The sequence below is a fragment of the Camellia sinensis genome, chromosome 5, assembly GCF_055761805.1.
Source record: "Camellia sinensis isolate YWXY chromosome 5, ASM5576180v1, whole genome shotgun sequence".
In the NCBI taxonomy this organism is placed as follows: Eukaryota; Viridiplantae; Streptophyta; class Magnoliopsida; order Ericales; family Theaceae; genus Camellia; species Camellia sinensis.
This window is the reverse complement of record NC_138965.1, coordinates 208,880,411-208,897,248: the sequence shown is the minus strand read 5'-3', so window position 1 is coordinate 208,897,248 and position 16,838 is coordinate 208,880,411.

The window sequence follows — 16,838 nt, the reverse complement described above, 5'->3', positions numbered from 1 at the left end:
TAGTATGATGCGCCGAGCCCGGTGCATGCAAAACAGATGAATGAATGCAAACATACTATCATACTGTATGCTAATTGAAACATGCCCTAATCTAACCATCATAAGCGGGTAAATAAAAGAGAGAAAGACGTGGAGTTGGAAGACATACATCACACACACGCACACTTATTACAACATTGCCCTCGCGCAGAGGGTCCGAAAGAATAATACAGTCCCAAATAAATAGTACAGTCCAAATAAATAATGCAGTCCAAATATGTACAAAAAATCCTAATTAATTACCAAATTAACTAAGAAAACAATAAGCTGGCATGCAAACCAGGGACTGCCTTGACTCTTCTTCAGATGATGAATGATGCATATCCGGGTCGCCTTTGCATGGAAATCCACTGTGATGCCCCAATTAGCCTCTGTTTTGCAATATTTTTTTGAAAAGCGCGCCAAGCCCCGGAAGACTGCTGATTCTTGATTTGCTGCAACAGAGAGCAGAAAAGGGGCATGGCAATGTATTTTCACAAATGTATGCATGCCTCGATTCTCGTGCCACCAATCACGCATCTCGATGCATGATGGCCGAGGAGTCGAATTGCACGACTCAATATGAAATAAATGCACATATAAACACAACAAAACCTAAACTCCATCATGGATAATTCGGAGTGTCGGTGACAGGGAATTGAGACACGTTTCGTCACTCGAAGTACGAAACGTCTCTCGTTTCCCGTGCTCGGGCTAACTCCTATTCCAAGCACGATGCAATATGCATGATATGCATGAAATGCAACTAAAATACAACCTAACATACACAATGCTATGAAACGGCATACACGATGCACGAGGTAACATGGCATACACAATGCGCTAACATACAACCTAGCATACGCAATGCTATGAAATGAGATGGCATACACAATGCAAAAGGGACTTACACCAATATAAGTGGACCTCAGCCACACTCACATAGGAGGCCATGCGATGAAAATGAGACAACTCAAGATGCGCGCACGTATGCACGCAAACCGAGGATCGACCCTAAGGCACAAAATGCCACTCTAACAAGACATGGCAAAACATGGAATATGGCATACTAGCATGCAAATTTCAGCAGCAAAAAGTGATGTAAAACAGCCCTGAAACATGAAAGCATGGCACCCGAAGCATGGAATGAACCCGAAACACGAAACTAGGCATATGCAATGACTTATAGCTATACAAATCATGCATTATTTGAACATGAAATGTAAAGACAGACTCAAGACAGTCCCAAAACAAGCATGTTTACAGTTTTAAGGAAGGCCAAACAGCGAACACAAATGGGGCTAAGCTAGCATGCAAAAATGGCCCCGAAATGTGAGATAAAGAAGCAAGTCAAGGCTGCTGGCCTCAAACAAGAGAGGGCCCTTCAACAATATTGGAGAGGGACCCAAAACATGGCATTTTACAGTTTATGATCAAACCCAAAACAGTGCTTAAGCATGCTCAAAATACTATGCAAAACAAGGCCAAAAAGAGAGCTATAACACAAAGTACAAAAAAGGTGCCTCAAACAGTAAGGCCATTTATAGTTCGGACCAGAGCCCAAAAACCGAAGCACAAGAGGCTAACAAATCATGCAAAAATGGAGTCAAAAGAGAGATATAAAGGCAAGTGGCAAATGAAAGCCTCAAACAGTGATGAGCCCTTCAACAATGTTGAAGAAGGGCTCAAAATAAGCTACTTTACAGTTCGGACTAGAGCTCAAAACAGTTTACATATAGGCCTAAAATAATATGCAAGAAAATGGCATACAAAGGAGGTAATGAAGCAAGTGCAAAAAGGGAACCTCAAACAGTGAGAGGCCCTGAAACAAACATGAAATAGAACTCAAAAAAATGATATTTTCAGTTAGGGTCGGAGCCCCAACATGCAAGCACAAAGAGCTAAGATGTGAACCAAGAAAAGGGTCAAAAAGGGGAGAAGAGGACTTACCCCTGAAGACTAATCTTTGACAGCGTTTTGGACCAAGAAATGATGCCTCCTAAGCTCTGAGAAGACCCTCCAAGCTGCTGGAATGGAGCGGTGGTGTGGTGCTAGGTGATGGTGAGGAAATGGTGTAAGAATCAAAGGATTTTTTAAGGCTTAGAGTAGAGAGAGAGAGAGATTTAATGTGAGAGTTCCAAACCAAAATTTTTTTAACCCCTAAAACACAGCTGGGGGGTCTGTTATATAGACACAAGAGGGTGGAAAAGAGGGGGAAATGAAATTCAAATTTCCCCCCAAAATTGGCCTAAAAGGGAGATAAAGGGGCAAGTGATAGTAGGAGATCTCAAACCGAAGAGAGCCCTTCAACAAAGTTGAAAAGAGGCTCAAAATAAGATACTTTGTAGTTTATGACAAGCCACGAAAATAAATACAAGTAGGCCTAAACTATCATGCAAGAAAAGGCCTAAAAGAGGGGTAAAGAAGCAAGTGGCAGTAGGAGATCTCAAACAGCAAAAGGTCCTTAATCAAACATGAAAAGGACCTCAAAATATGACTAACTCAAGTTCAGGTCGGAGCCCAAAAATGCAGAATGAAGGTTCGGGAGCCAAAACACGCAGTTCGGGGCCCCAAAAGTGGGCTGTTAGGCACCGGAAGTGGTGTCCGACCACGCAGTTGGTCTCTCGGACCGCAGTGTCCCTCAAAAGGGAGTAAATAATATGCAAGCCAAAAAATGGAGCAAACGGAGGTGGTTAAGCGGTCCCGAATCGAGACACACGACCAACGGCTCCGAAAAATCGGAAACCAGACTCCAAACGGGCAAAACGGCCTACGACCACGAAACGTAGCCTACGGCCACTGAGAGATGATCTACGAGACCTCTCCCTCCCTTCAGGAAGAGAAAACAGAGAAAACGGAGCTTGGTTCGCAAACTGAGGTAAAGCACAAAAGAGTCCGGAAGTCCAGAGGCAAGGCTCGCAGCCGAGACTCTGAAACTTCTGAACGAGCACAATATACAATATCACCGAGCGCTCAACTGGTGACGTCTAAGTCTCAAGGTCGGTCAAAAATGCAGTGTCTACAATATTCTTAGAAAGATACAAATTAACATCTACAGGTACTCTAGCAAGATGAACATCATCTTTGCTGAATTTGTCAAGTATTTTCTCAATGTAATGAGATTGTGACAAAGCATATCCTTCTGATGTTTTGGTAATTTTTATACCAAGTATTACAGCAGCAATACCTATGTCCTTCATGTCAAAATATTTATTCAACATTTTCTTGGTAGTTTTAATCATGTCATTATTACTACCAATGATGAGCATATCATCTACATAAAGACATACAATGATATAACATTTATCTGTGTTTTTAATATAAACACATTTGTCACACTCATTAATTTTAAATCCATTTGACATCATTGCCTTGTCAAATTTCTCATGCCATTGCTTTGGCGCTTGTTTTAAACCATATAATGATTTAACCAATTTACACACTTTCTTTTCTTTCCCTGGAACAGAAAACCCTTCTGGTTGTTCCATGTAAATTTCTTCATTTAACTCACCATTTAAGAAAGCGGTTTTAACATCCATTTGATGAATTTCTAGATTGTATAGAGATGCAATGGCAATTAGCATTCTAATGGATGTAATTCTAGTAACCGGTGAGTATGTGTCAAAGTAATCTAGACCTTCTTTTTGTCTAAAACCTTTGACCACAAGTCTTGCCTTGTATTTATCTATTGATCCATCCGCTTTCAATTTTCTTTTGAAAATCCACTTGTACCCAAGAGGTTTACAACCTGGTGGTAAGTCCACTAATTCTCAAGTGTGATTTTGCAAGATGGATTCAACTTCACTGTTGACAGCTTTTTTCCATAAAGGAGCTTCAAGACTGGACATAGCCTCCTTAAAAGTTAAAGGCTCATTTTCTAACAAATATGTTAGAAAATATGGACCAAAAGATTTTGAGGTTCTACCACGTTTACTACGCCTAAGTCCCTCTTCCTCATTTTGATCTAACTCTTGTTCTTAATCATGACTAGTAATAGCATCAAAAAATCTTTTATTAGTACTAGCCTCTTGTCCAGTCTTCTTTGGAAATACATGTTCAAAGAATGATGCATTCTGAGACTCAATAATAGTATTTACATGCATTTCGATATGTTCTGATTTATGAATCAAAAACCGATATGCACTACTATTCTTAGCATAACTAATGAAAATGCAATCAATGGTCTTAGGACCTATCTTAGTCTTTTTAGGACTAGGAATAGCCACTTTAGCCAAACACCCCCACACTTTTACGTATTTGTAGGATGGTACTCTTCCATGCCACAATTCATAAGGTGTTTGATTCACTTTCTTTCGGGGTACTTTATTAAGTATATAATTAGCAGAAAGTATTGCTTCCCCCCACAAGTTCTGAGGTAATCCAGAACTTATTAACATGGCATTCATCATTTCTTTTAAAGTCTTATTTTTCCTTTCAGCAATTCCATTTTGCTGAGGTGAGTAAGGAGCAGTGATTTGATGAATTATTCCATGTTCTTTACAAAATTCACCAAAAGGTGATTCATATTCACCACCTCTATCACTTCTAAGTTTCTTGATTTTCTTATCAAGTTGATTTTCAACTTCATTCTTATATTGAATGAAAGTTTCCAAAGCTTCATCCTTGGTTCGAATTAAATAAACATAACTATATCTGGTATAGTCATCTATAAAAGTGATAAAATACTTTTTCCCACCTCTAGTTTGAATTGATTTAAAATCACAAATGTCACTATGAATTAATTCAAGTGGTTCCGTACTTCTTTCAATTGAATGAAAAGGAGTTTTAGATAATTTTGCCTCAACGCAAATTTCACATTTATGATTTGAATCAATGTTAAATTTAAGTAAACATTCCATATAAATTAATTTACGCAAAGATCCATAATTAACATGTCCTAGTCTACCATACCATAAATTTGAAGACTCAAGCAAGTAAGAAGAAGATGTAGTATTATTAATAACTGAGGGTACAACGGTCATTACATTTAACTTGAAAAGGCCATCAGACATGTAACATTTTCCAACATACATCCCATTCTTTGTAAGTACAAATTTATCACTCTCAAATATTAGCCTGAACTCATTCTTACTCAACAAAGATCCGGAAACAAGATTCTTGCGAATATCCGGTACGTGCAGCACATTGTTGAGAGTGAGTTCCTTTCCAGATGTCATCTTGAGTACAATCTTTCCTTATCCTTTAACTTTGAAAGTTGAGGAGTTGCCCATAAAAAGTCGTTCACCATTGTCCAAAAACAAGAATGTAACTTTTATTTTTCAATTAATTTGAAAATAAAATAAAATTTTATTTAAACAAATTAATTCCACACAGAAAATTAAATTCTGTAGAATAAAAGAAATAAAAAAATAACTTTTATTTTTCAATTAATTTGGAAATGAAATAAAAGTTTATTTAACCAAAATAATTCCACATAAGAAATTAAATTCTGTAAAATAAAAGAAATAAGAAAATAACTTTTATTTTTCAATTAATTTGGAAATAAAATAAAATTTTATTTAACCAAATTAATTCCACATAGAAAATTAATTTCAGTAACACTTCAATAATTAAAATACTGAAAACAGAATTTTAATTAATGAAAACTCAGAAAATAATTTCTAAAACCCAAAATTAATTTCTGAAAAAATTTCACAAAAATATATTCTGAATTGTTAATGACACCAGTATCGTACTACTAGTTGTTGTCAAAGAAAAGAAACAGTATATTACTACTATCTGTCAAATAGCATATAATCACTATTTGTTTTTCTAATCAGAATATTATTTTGTAAATCCACAGAAAATAATTTTCTTCCGAAATTATTTACGAAGAATGAAAAAGGGAAACAAATGAAAAATTCTATAAACAAAATAATTCGAATCTGTCTTAAGATTGTTGGAACAATCTTCTTTGTAAAAAAAATAACTTGAAATAAATTCAAACAAAATAAATAAATAACGTACCAGATTTATTTATCGAACCGAATTAAAATTAAGACCAAGTCAAGTGTGTGACACTCTGTCCTTAAGACAGATTCGCCCCGCTACGGTACTTACGGTTGAGTGGCATCTATCTCCCAAGATACAATGATCTTCACAAATTGTAGTAGTACACCAAACAATTTGTTCGGCGAACCAAACCTGTGTTCTAACTCTCTGAATATTTTTTCTAAATCTAATATATGAAGAATATATGTACTTAGAGCAAAATGGACAGCAATATCAGAATATACGGACTGAATTTTTTCCGAGGTTTTAACATTGCTGGAATGTAATATTTATAGGCAACAATAAATGACCCGAACATGTGCATTAAGGAAATGAATAGGTGCAAAACTGTAGTGAACAGGTTCTGCCCGTATCACATTCAAATAAAGTTGACCGAGGCAAATTGAAAACAAATTTGAAAAGATCCGTTGGTCAAACAACCTGTTTGGAATTCAAATTTATTTTACCTTTATTAAATAAACTATTTTGAATATATATATATATATATATATATATATTAAACTATTGAATATATTTATACATTAAACAAATTGAATAGTTTAATAAATAAAGTAAGAGGTAAAAATTTTAAAAAATCACTTAGGAACCTAAAATTTGAATTTAGAATTAAATTAAATTCCCACAATAATTTTTTATTGAAAAAATTCAAAAGAATTTTTATCTAAAAAATTAATGTTAAATCCGAAAACGACGTCAACTTCTCATTCATTCATAAATGGTTTTGACGTTCCGTCTTTACCGTGTGACTTGCCACTCGGTAAGGAACACATCACCTCTTTGGACCCACGTGTGACTTGCCACGCGGCAAGGAATACATCACCTCTTCGGACCTATCCCAAAAGACGTTTGAGGCCCACTCAATTTTGAGCTAAAAAATATGCATATATTAAACCATTTTTCCAATACTTTTTGGTTTGGATTCAATTTTGAGTTTGAATATAGTGATCAAATTTGAACATTGAGTTTGATTTATTTTTTTTTAAATTTCAACATGTGAAGAGTAGAGGATGTCTTCAATTTTATTTTTATTTTTTTAAAAAGTAAAAACTATATTCATTTTGGAGGGTGCAATAGGTTTGATTTATCCTTACAAAAATGTTTGGCAGCACTTAAAAAAAGAGCATTAGAAAAAACATTAATGAATTGACTCTTTTCATGATATGATGGGAGTCATTGTTATTTATTTATTTATTTATTTTTTACATTTTTAACCCATTAAAGCTATTAATGTCCTGTTTTTTAAAACTCCCAATCTATTATCCTTATAAAATACCTACACCCTAGGCTATTATTTGAACATAATATTTTCAAGGAGTTTGTAATCATTATTCGTTGAAAACTATAAAAGCTAAAACATGTGTTAACACTGAGCCCTCTAACAAAATTCAATCATTTAGTCATTGAAAATTATTAAGGCTATTATTGTACAAATAAGAATATAAAAATAGTGCACTTGTGCAATTGTGCTAGTGCATGCATCGGATGAGAGGCTTTTTTTTTTTAGTGGGTGTTTTTTTTTTTTTTTTGAATTGCTATTTCTGCTCCATTTATTTATAAATTCATTGAAATTCGTATTTAGTTTGTATTGACATGTCGTTGCACATTAATAGGGCATGTTTTTCATTTTTCTTTTTTTATGAACAAAAATGCTTTGAAACCCAGTTTTGAAGGATCCCCAGTGACCCCTAGTGACGTGGCAACATGTGATTGGTTGAAATTTTTTTTTTTTTTTTTTACTTTCCCTTGGTCCACAGCCCCCCACATGGAGGTGGGGTTGCTGGGGTTGCCTCCGTACTGGGGGTGCCAATCACTGCTGTTTTATGAATTAGCCAAACTGCTCCTTAATAAAAAAAATTTCCAAAAGAATCATAAAAGGTATTTTTATCAATTCACCAAAAGAATCAACGTCAACTGTCGTATTTTTTTGTGTTGTGATCTTATTGTGGTGATTTAACAGTTGAGGTTTAAACTTGAAACAAAGCTATAACGTTTAGTTCTAAAGCCATTTTATTTTGGTTTTAAACTCTGGCAGATGAATCATGCTTTTTTGGCTAATATGTTATAATGTGGTAAAAATCATAACAAAATAATGGTTACCAAAAACACAGTTGAGAACCTTTGCTCTCACAAAAAATTGTAAAGGCAACGGGGAGCCTCTATTTGCACGCCACAAAAATGGTTAATTCACTACATTTTTTGTTCATGTATTAATTATAAAACAAAAATTTATAATTTGAATATCAGTTATTGAACAGAAATTGATTTCGATAGTTGATATTTAAATAATTAATTTTTATTCAACAATTAATATGAACACAATTAATTAAGATGATGTGGACTGAAAAAAGAATGTGCAAGTTGAGCTCCAGCCTATAGTTTTACCTTTTGTGGGGATATATTTCTGAGTACCAATACATGCAAGGTGACGCCGATGTGTCAGCCGAGGTGCCACGTGTTCTGGTTGTTATGCCGAGGTTATCTCGGCGTTGCCGAGGTTATCTCCGAAGATATCAGAATCCGAGATAAACGGATAAGGGACAAGAGTCCTAGAATTAAGAGGAGACTTAGTCAAGATGAGGATAAAACTCTTAGGGAGTTTATCTTTTATCTCTTGAGGAGTCCAAAGTAAGTACTGAATTGGAGTCCATAGAAGTCAGGCTTCTAGTGGGACTAGGATTAAGTAAACTATAAAAGAGAGGCACCCCCGTAGGTCTAAGGTACGCAATTTATGCTTTGAGCAGTAAGTTTAGCACTTGATTATCTTTGAGAGATATACTGACTTGATCGTCAGAGTGCTTCCGAGTGGAAGAACCACCGTCGGAGCCTTTTCTTTCTGTTACAGTTTAACTAAAGCCATCTATTCTGCCAGTGCTCTCTACCTGATTACTAAACAGGCAGTGTGATCAGAAAATCACTCACACAATTTGGCGTCATTTGTGAGAAATTAGAAGAATAGATGGCCAGTAACGGACAGAAGGAAAAGATTGTGGATGACACTCCTGCTTGGAGTGGCAGACCAATCGAGCTTGATGTCGAAGGAGACAACCACAATACAGAAACTCGTGACCAGGGCCACAGAGAGAAAGACGTTGGCCAGGAGGGCGACACTTCGAAGAAGACAGACCAAAGCAAGTACTATAACGAAGATAACCTCCAGGTGTGGAGGGATAGGTGCCTACGGAGGGATGAAGAAGTAAAAGAATTGGCAAACAAGTTGGCAGACCTGTAGTCGGTCGTCAACTTCATGATGCAAAACAATGTCATGCAGCCACCATACCCACTACATGACACGCCGATTCCAGCAACTAATACCCAGAAGGGAGGAAGGAAAACAATCCCCGAAGCCCCTCAGCACACTAGGAGTGGAAGGCACTCTCACCGACCTTACAGCAAAGTCGGACGAGAGGAGCCGAGATGAGAGGAGTCCCGAAGGACGTATCACACGAGGGACCCAGAGCCCAAAGAACATCAGCATGTTCAAGGGCAGGCGCTTTGCTTTGACACAACCCATGGAGAAAGATCAAAACGGGCCCACCACGAGGCCGAAAGTAGTGTGCCGAAAAGATTGAAGTCCAAAGATAGCCGAGCTCCAGGAAGGAGTAAAGAAGACTTGAGAGATTACCTCAAGAGGAAGCAACAGAATGCTGAAGCCGAGGTAACTTCCCTGGTTAAGCCGAAGACACCATTCTCGGTGGAACTTGACAAATTTGAAGCACCAAAGAGATTCAGTATGCCGAGGTTCCAAATATATGATGGTAAGTCAGATCTCAACTTTCACGTTGGACTATATCTGAATTCAATGGCATTATATAGTGGGAACGAGCCGTTGCTCTGCAAAGTATTTCCCTCATCTTTTGGAGAGATTGCATCAGATTGGTTCCATAAACTACCGAAGGGAAGCGTAAAGACTTGGGAAGGCCTGGCCGAGATGTTTGTGGCCAGGTTTGTGACGAACAAACTACAGCTCTTGAGGGTCGACGCACTGATGGCTTTAAAAATCACCAAGGATGAAGGTCTTAGCGCCTATGCAAAAAGGTACTACGAGGTGTTCAATCAAATACCCGAATGCAACCAAGAGGTGGCGGTCGTGTCTTTCAAGAACGGCCTGAAAGAGGACTACCCACTACGGAAGTCTTTGGCAAAGATATTGCCAAAAAGCATGGAAGAACTCATGGCGAGAATCGAGAAGTACGCCAGAGCCGAGGAGGATACGTCGGGAAACAAAGAGACAAAGTAGGAGAAAGGAAACGGCTCGCCGAAGCGAAGCTGAGGTAACATTGGATTGATCAAACAAGAAACAGAATTGAGGGCTAAACAGGTAGTGACGACTGTGTTCCGAATCTCGGTCCACAAAGTCCTAGATCAAATACGAAACCAACCCTATTTCAGAGCACCGACAAGAACACCAAGGGAATTTATGGAAAGAAATGTCGGCAGACGTTATGCTTACCACAATGAAGAAGGGCACCCAACTCAGGGTTGCAGAGCCCTAAAAGCACACTTAGAAGACTTGGTGAGGCAAGGCCATCTGAGGGACCTTGTCGATGAGGCCAGGACAAGGGAAGAACAGACAAGATTGCCTCAAGCACCAGCAGCTCCGCCTCCTCCAGCACAGCAACCACAGGCAGGAGGACCACGGGTGGTTAATGTAATTCACTCAAAGTGAACGAAAACGACATACGAGGGGAGACCCAGAAGGTAAAACACCTACAGCACGTGAACTAGGTCGGACATAAAAGACCTCGGCTTGAAGAATACCAGGGACCGACGATAGCCTTTACTGAAGCCGACCTAGAGATGGTCCAACATCCACATAATGATGCCTTGGTGGTATCCCTCCAGGTTAGGGAGTGCCAAGTGAAACGCATCCTGATTGATCAAGGCAGCTCTTGCGACATCATGTATGTTAGATGTTACAAAGAGCTGGGCCTTTATCCTGATGACTTGGAGCAATCCAATGGCTCGATGGTCGACTTCAATGGAACGCCGACATGGTCACTGGGAGCAACAAGCTTGGAAGTACAAGCCGGCACTAAGAAGATCAAGACAGAATTCATGGTGATTGACACATCCTCGCCACACAACATCATCTTAGGAAGGCCATGGTTGCATGCAATGGGGGCAATTCCCTCAACGTTGCATCAACTACTACGGTTCCCAATAGAGCATGGGATTGAAGAAGTCAGAGGAGATCAACTGCAGGCAAAGAATTGCTCCATGGTAGCAATGAAATCCACCTGCAACATTCGAGAACCGGAGAAGGCAGAGATTGAAGACAAGGACATAAAGGTCCTAGAGGATGTCGGCAAGGAGCCAGCCACAAAGAGTGAAGAAGCACTAAAGAAAGTCCTCGTCCAGGAGGATGATGAAGAACGCTTCTTTCTTGTCGGCTCGGGCTTAGCCGAAGAAGAAGAAAGAGAACTGAAAACTTTTTTGAGAGTAAACATAGAGGTGTTCGCTTGGACGCCTTATGAAATGCCTGGCATTGACCTCGAGGTCATATGCCACAAATTGAACGTTGACAGGACAGCCAAACCAGTAATACAACGAGCCAGAAGACCGACGTTGATGCACGTCGAAGCAGTGGAGGAGGAAGTAGACAGACTTCTAGAGGCCAGGGCCATCAGAGAAGTCAATTATCCGACATGGCTATCAAACACTGTGGTAGTAAAGAAAAAGAATGGTAAATGGAGGGTCTGCGTAGATTTTACAAGCCTGAACAAAGCTTATCCTAAAGACAGCTTTCCTCTACTAAGATTGACCAGTTGGTGAACGCCACATTTGGACATGAAAGGATGAGCTTCTTGGATGCTTACAGGGGATACCACCAAATAGCCATGTATCCCCCAGATGAGGAGAAGACAACGTTTATCACCCCAAAAAGGCTGTACTGTTACAAGGTAATGTCTTTTGGGTTAAAAAATGCAGGAGCAACTTACCAAAGGTTGGTAACCAAGATGTTCAAACACCTGATTGGCCAAACAGTAGAGGTCTACATTGATGACATGGTCGTGAAGACCAAGGAACCTAAGGGTCATCTTGCCGACCTAAAAGAGGTCTTTGATATACTCAAAACATACTGGCTCCGTCTTAACGCATCGAAGTGCGCGTTTAGAGTTGGATCAGGTAAGTTTTTGGGGTACCTAGTAACAAGAAAGGGCATTGAGGCCAGCCCAGATCAAATCAAGGCCATCCTAGAGCTGAAAAGCCCGACGTCGGCAAAACAGGTTCAAATGCTTAGTGGAAGGGCCACAGCCCTAAACAGGTTCATAAGCCGAAGCTCAGACAAATGTAAACCTTTCTTCAACCTGGTGAAAAAGGCCACAGACTTCCTATGGACTGAGGAATGTGAGGCCGCTTTGGCCGATCTAAAGAAATATCTGACCACGGCTCCAGTCCTCTCAACACCTGAACCTTGGGAAGAACTGTTTTTGTATTTAGCAGTTTCAGAACACGTAGTAAGTGCAGTGCTAATCTGAGAGGAAAAAGGGGAGCAAAAGGCTGGTTATTATGTAAGCAAAACCTTGGTCGATACAAAAACAAGGTACCTACCACTAGAGAAATTAATGCTGGCCTTAGTAATGGCTTCAAAGAAGCTGAACCATTACTTTCAAGCGCACAAGATTATAATGTTAATAGAGCACCCACTGAAGTCCTTGTTACAACAAGGAGACTTAACTGGAAGAATAGCAAGATGGGCAGTGGCCTTGGGCTAGTACGGCCTGGAGTTCAAGCCGAGAACAGCAATTAAGGGCCAAGTTTTGGCCGACTTCGTGGCCGAATTCACGCCAAAATCCATCGAACATCGGGCTCCGTTGAGCCAAGATGAACGATGTCCAAGCAAACAAGAAGAAGCCCAGCCAAAGGCAAAAGAACAAAGAAAGGAAAAATTTAGACCCTGCAGCATTTACATCGGCGACTCCTTTCGCCTGTTTGTCGATGGGAGCTCAAACCGGCAAGGAGCGGGGGCAGGAATAGTGTTAATATATCCTGATGGGGAGATATTAGAACAGTCCATTCGATTAGGGTTCAAGGCCTCGAACAACGAGGCAGAATATGAAGCATTGATTGCAGGACTAAAGCTGGTCGTGGCAACAAAAGCAGATGAGGTAATAATTTTTTGTGATTCACAACTTATAATAAATCAGACAACAAGAGAGTTTGCAACCTGAGATGAGAGAATGTCGGCATACGCAAAGGAAGTCATCAGGCTGGCAGCCTTGTTTCGCAACTGCCGACTTCTTCAAGTTAGCCAAGATGACAACAGCCACGCCGACGCATTGGCCAACTTGGCAAGTTCAATACAAACTGGAAAAACAAGGACAATAATGATTGACTATTTGTCAGGCCCGAGCATAGAACCACCGATCACAGAACAAGAAGCAATGTGTGTAGACTTGGAACCACGCTGGATAGATGCAATTATTGCATTCCTAAAAGAGGGAAAGCTGCCAGAAGACCATAAGGAAGTACACAAGGTCAGACTGAAGTCGGCAAAATTCAATCTGATAGCGGACGAACATCTCTACAGAAGGTCCTTCACTGGACCCCTTTTAAGGTGCGTACACCCTTTGCAGGTTGAAGATTTTCTATATGAAATTCATAAAGGGATTTATGGAAGCCACGCTGAGGGTAGATCACTAGCTCACAGGGCCATTTCCCAGGGGTATTGGTGGCCCTACATGCAAAAAGATGCAGAAGCCTACGTGAAGAAGTGTGAACAATGCCAAAGGTTCGCACCTTTGATACACTAGCCAGCTGCTGACCTGAACCCTGTATCCAGTCCATAGCCATTTGCCAAATGGGGCATGGATCTCATTGGGCAGTTGCCCCAAGCAACTGGGCAAAGGAAGTACTTGCTGGTAGCAACAAATTACTTCACGAAGTGGATAGAAGCAGAACCTTTTGTCAAAATTCGAGATGTGGATGTCAAGAACTTCATATGGAGAAACATCATCACCAGATTTGGCATTCCAAGAGCAATAGTTGCCGACAACGGAACACAATTTGATAGCAAACTCATCAAGAACTTCTGTGCGAAATTCAAGATAAAGAATTACTTTTCAACACCAAGTTTTTCCCAAAGCAATGGGCAAGCAGAAGCATCCAACAAAGTAATTTTGGATGGGATAAAGAAGAGGCTGCAGGCAGCGAAAGGAAAGTAGGTAGACGAGTTGCCCAATGTACTTTGGGCATATCGGACTACGCCGAGAAGATCAACAGGGGAAAACTCCTTTTCCATGACTTACGGCACAGAAGCAGTCATCCCACTGGAGATCGGCATCCCAGGGATCAGAACCCAGGGAGTAGAGAATGAGACTAACGACATACTTCTAGCCCGAGATCTAGATCTCTTAGAAGAAAGAAGAGAGAAAGCTGCAATTCAGCTCGCAGCATACCAGCAGCAGCTTGCTAGAGCTTACAATAAGAAGGTCAATCCAAGAGATTTTCAGATCGGCGACCTAGTCCTAAGAAAAGTTGTTGGCAACAAGAAGGATCCCAAAGAGGGCAAGCTTGGCCCAAACTGGGAAGGATCCTACAGAATTACTTCGGTATTGGGCAATGGAGCATACCGGTTTGAAGATAATGAGGGCAAAGCATTGCCAAGACCCTGGAACACTTGTAATTTGAAATTTTTCTATCATTAGATGTTCCTTGTTATTTTTTGCCGACGTCATCAATAAAATCTTAGCAGAATTCTCAAAGACTTGTGAATTGATAAAAGATGCATAATGTTGTTTCTAAATAATGAGAACCTAAGTGAAACTCAGGTTCACATTGGGGGCAAAGAGAAGACAAAATTGTTTATCTTCACTTGTTGAAATTTGTAGCAATTTACAAGTTGAAGTTAAACCGAAGTAATGCTTAACGCTTGTTGAAATTTGTAGCAATTTACAAGTTGAAGTTAAGCCGAGATTATTGTTTATCTTCACTTGTTGAAATTTGTAGCAATTTACAAGTTGAAGTTAAACCGAAGTAATGCTTAACGCTTGTTGAAATTTGTAGCAATTTGCAAGTTGAAGTTAAGCCAAGATTATTGTTTATCTTCACTTGTTGAAATTTGTAGCAATTTACAAGTTGAAATTAAACCGAAGTAATGCTTAATACTTGTTGAAATTTGCAGCAATTTACAAGTTGAAGTTAAGCCGAGATTATTGTTTATCTTCACTTGTTGAAATTTGTAGCAATTTACAAGTTCAAGTTAAGCCGAAATCATTGTTTAACACTTGTTGAAATATGTGGACAATTTATAAGTTAAGTTAAACCAGTATGATGTTCAACATTTGTTAAAAATTTACAAGAAGTTTGTCTATCCGAGGTGTGTCACCCCGAGAAGAATGTACAAAGAAGGAAAAGTGTGTGAAAGACATGTAGAATATTCTAAGTATAGAATCATGCAGAAGCAATGAAGAGAAGATAAGAGTACAAACACTTAGAAAAGAAAAGTTGCATTAGCATTCATCAAGAAAAGGGCACATCGGCCATATAAAAGGCTTATATTGTTCCAAAAGCTAAAGAAGAAACAAAATACAACTAAGCAAAAGAAAAACATGAAACTAAGACTCCTCTCCACCAGTTGGTTGAATTTGAAGATCAGATGATTGTTGAGAAGACATCTCAGCAGCCTTATCCGCCGCGACCTCGGCGTCAATTTCTGCAAGAGTGTCATCGAGGTTCTTATCAGCAAGGATGGCATCGGCTAATTCGTCTCATCAGCAGCATCTTTGTTAACCTCATCGCCTTCTTCATCCTGAGTCAAGTCTAGGACTTGCTCATTTTGAAGAGGGGACTTGGCCCCATCAACATCTTTGGATTTTCTTACTAAAGCCTCATCCTCTTCCTCATCACCATCCTCAGACTCAGATTCACCAACGTATTGACTTGGAGGTTGAGCTGGAGGGAATGAAAGAGGAATGGCATCGGCTTTCCTCAACGGTGAGTCCTCTGGGACATTGAGTTTCTTTAGAAGGGACATCCAACCAAGGGTGAAACCCTTGTTGCATGCCTCCTTCACCTGCTGTTCGTAGGTATCTGTGACGTCAGCCATGCCTTGGGCAAATGCCTTCTCGTCGGTATCTTTTATTTCGGCTTCTTTGGTGGCTAGTGCCTCCTGAAGCTCCTTTTCAACTTGAACCATTTTCTCCTCGGCTTCTCTCTTCTGAGACTCAGCCACTTTCCTGATAACCTCAGCAGCCTCAGCCTTCTCTTCGGCATTGGTCTGAGCCTTGATTGCAGCCTCGGCTTGGTCCTCCAATTTTTTCATTTTTAATTGAAGACCTTTGTTGGTCTTCTGGAGGGAAGAGAACTCCTTCTTCATCTCAACCAACTTCCGCCGATTTTCGAAAGACTGGACAGAAAAAGAGTGGGCATGTTGGATGGCCTGAAGAAAACACAGGGTAAAAGTTATTGCAAGAATTTCTAAGTATGAAAAAGAAAAGAAAAAAAAAAAAGTGCCAGATGAAAGACACTTACTTGAACGGAGCGTTGAAGCATCAACGTATAATTTTCATATTCGCTCAACTCGGCGTTTCGCTCCAAATCGCCTGGTAGCAGCAGAGCAGTGCTAAGCGCAACGTCGACATTAATATCCTCGGCACTATCGTTCACCATGACTGGCTTATCCTCCAAAGTAATTTCGAGTGCCCAGGGGGCAGCGGGCTTCTTAGACCCCGAAGTTGTAGCGGAGAATGACTTCGGCTTTTTGGATTTTGGGGATTCTGATGATTGGGCTTCAGAGCGCCTCTTCCCAGCTGAAGGTTGAGACTTGTCACTCTTAGCCAACTTGGAGATTGGCAGAGCATCCTCAG